General features: G+C 33.5%; 1 non-coding gene across 1 annotated transcript; it reads right to left on the bottom strand.

The window, feature by feature from the left end:
* Nucleotides 1-2704: 2704 nt before the first annotated feature.
* Nucleotides 2705-2810, bottom strand: LOC112932865 (U6 spliceosomal RNA). The gene has a single exon (XR_003237572.1). It is a non-coding gene; the product is annotated as a U6 spliceosomal RNA (small nuclear RNA).
* Nucleotides 2811-3300: the final 490 nt, after the last annotated feature.

Consider the following 3300-nt stretch of genomic DNA (forward strand, 5'->3'; position numbering starts at 1 on the left):
ACAAACAATGCTGTCAAGAGATACTTGCAATCATTTATCCAAATTGTATCTAAATAAATGAGATTTTAGTAGTGATTTTTTTAAAAATGAGTATAAAAATAATCATTTATAATTATTTTTAAAATCCTCCTATTCACTAAGCTTTTGCTCTCAGAAGGAGTACGACGCTAAGTATTTTGTATATATATTCAGCTGCTCACAGCTCGATTGCTACTAATTGTATGACCCTGAACAACACTCTTCAACCCTAATTTTCTCACAGATAAAATTGATATAACAAAAATACCATCTACTTGATGCGTGTGTTGAAGTCATTCATACAGATAATTAATTTCACTCATCTGCCAAAGTGCCTAGAATAGATTGTGTCTAATATTAGTTATTAACTGCTAAAAATTATATGCTAAAGACAAGGTGATTCTTTTATGTTCAGAATTACTTTATATATTGATGATTGCTTGTAGATTTTTTTAAAGCTACTATACACTCTATCTGTACAATATACCAGTGCAGGGTATTAGAACTGAAAATAATTCTTTGGTATGATCTAAACCTAGTCAGACATTGATTGAGAATGAATTCTCCCTAGCAAAAGTGTTCTGAATATCCAAACAGCAGAAATATTTGGAAATTATTAGAACTCTCAGATTCTAGATTTCACATACTCTGTTGTTATATCAAGTATACTCTTCTTTATTCAACAGCATAAAGAAAAATGCAACTTTGACTTTATTTGCTACTCCATCCTTATTTTGGAGGTGGTAATAATAGATCACCAACACACATATATAAAAATAGATGTAATATTTCACATATTCTCATTTTAAAACTGACTATATTCTATCTTTATTTTGGTGATGGTAGTAACGTATCCGTAACAAACACACATAAAATAGGAGAAAGCACAATGATATAATATTTTACATATTTTCATTTTAAAACTTGACTAAGACATTCTAAGACATTCCTATTGCTTCTTTTTTACAAGATAAAGTGAAAGGAAAGTTGTAAATGTTTTACTGCAAGACATGGAGTTTCTTCTGGTATTTTCACATTTTGTTATTCTAATACTTAAACCCTGTAGCCGACTGAACATTATTTCACTTTGAGGATCCACCAAAACTCTTACTACACTTAATCCCTGTGACATATGATGTTTGAGCATCTTTCCATATATTTATTTGACATTCATTTGTCTTTTGTGAACTGTCAAATCATTTGCCTATTTTTAAAAATTGGGTTGTTTGTGGCAATAAACAACTGTGTGGCTCAGTGGTTAAGTACCTGCCTTTGGCTCAGGTTGTGATCCCAGAGTCCTGGGATCGAGTCCCTCCCCACAGGGAGCCTGCTTCTCCCCCTGCCTGTGTCTCTGCCTCTCTCTGCGTGTCTCTCAGGAATAAATAAATAAAATCCTTAAAAAAAAAAAAAGAAAAAGAAAAGGCAATTTATAAAAAAAAATTGGGTTGTTTGTTTTCTTATTACTGGCGATTGAAATTATTTATACCTTTTGGATGCGAATCTTTGTTTAGGTGTGTGATTTGAAATGATTTTCTCCTGGACTGTGGCTTGTCTTTTTATTCTCTTAATGTCTTTTGCAGAATAGAAGTCTTTGATCTTGGTGATGTCCAATTTTAATATATATTCCATATCCTTGCTGTCTGTTACCTTTTGTATCAATTACCAAGAAAGAAGTGTTAAAGTCACCAACTGTCATTGTGGATATTTCTGGTTTTCTTTTCAGTTACAGCAGGTTTTGCTTTATATATTTTGAAGTTCTATTTTTAGATAAAGACACATTTTAAATTGTGTATCATTCATGGGTTGACCTTTTTTTTTTATCATTTTTAACTTTCCTTTTTCTAAAGTCATTGTTATTTGATATCAACACAAATAGCCTCACTTACTTTTGTTTAGCGTTTGTATGATGTATCATTTTCTATCTTTTTACTTCTCATCTATCATTAAAGAAAATCAGGACTGGATGATAGTTTAAGTGGTAAGAGCAGATTTTATTCAGGAACTATTGCAATAGGGGAAGATACCTAGTCCAGAACTAGGCTCAATTGTGAACACACCATGAACAAATGGAGATTTATAGCCAAGAAGAACATTGAAAGTCAGTGGGTAGAAAATTGCTAAGAAGGGACACCTGGGTGGCTCAGCAGTTGAGCGTCTGCCTTTGGCCCAGGGCGTGATACTGGAGACCTGGGATCAAGTCCCACATCAGGTTCCCTGCGTGGAGCCTGCTTCTCCCTCTGCCTGTGTCTCTGCCTGTGTCCCTCCCTGTGCCTCTCATGAATAAATAAATAAAATCCTTTTAAAAAAATTGCTAAGAAGAAACATCAGTGGTAAGGACGATTCTGGCTAAACAGACTCAGTAGATCATTGCTGCAGGCAGGCCAGGGTGATGAAATATCACATGGGGGAAGGTGGAAGACAAGGAGTTTGATTAGACATTGGGGTGATCAGATGTTCAGGGTGAAGTCCAATTTCATTTTCTTTAATGAAGGTGATCAGTTTTCCCAGAACCATTTATTGAAGAGACTATTCTTTCCTTGTATATTCTCGGCTTCTGTACCAAGTATTAGTTGGTCATAGATTTGAGGGTTCATTTCTGGGCTCAAGATCCTGTTCTATTGGTCTTTGTGTCTATTTTTTTTTCTATTTTTATTCCAGTACCATACTGTTTTCATTACAATAGCTTTGTAGTATAGAACACTTCACGAATTTGCATGTGTCCTTGTGCAAGGACCATGCTAATCTTCTCTGTATCATTCCAGTTTAATTCTATGTGCCGCCAAAGCCAGCACACGCTAATTTTGGGTATAGGTTAAAAATCAGAAAGTATGACGCCTCCAACTTTGTTCTTTCTCAGGATTGCTTTGTCTATTCAGGGTCTTTGGTAATTCTATACAAATTTTAGGATTATTTTTTTCTAGTTCTATGAGAAATGACACAGTCTTTTTGATAGGGGTTGCACTGAATGTATAAATGGCTTTGGGTAAAATGGACATTTAAAAAATATTTTTAAAAAATAAAATAAGATAAAATAAAAATATTAATTCTTTCTGTCCATGAGTATTGTTTGTGTCACCTTTGATTTTTTTTTCAAAGTCTTATAGTTTTCAGTGTACAGATGTCTCACCTCCTTGGTTATATTTAGCCCTAAGTATTGTATTGTCTTTAATGCTATTGTGAATGAGATGATTTTCTTTATTCTTTTTAAGAGTATTCTGTTGTTATTGTATAAAAGTGCAACTGATTGCACATTGGTTTTATATTCTGCAGCTTTACTGAATT

This window comes from Vulpes vulpes, chromosome 7 (assembly GCF_048418805.1).
Source record: "Vulpes vulpes isolate BD-2025 chromosome 7, VulVul3, whole genome shotgun sequence".
Taxonomy (NCBI): Eukaryota; Metazoa; Chordata; class Mammalia; order Carnivora; family Canidae; genus Vulpes; species Vulpes vulpes.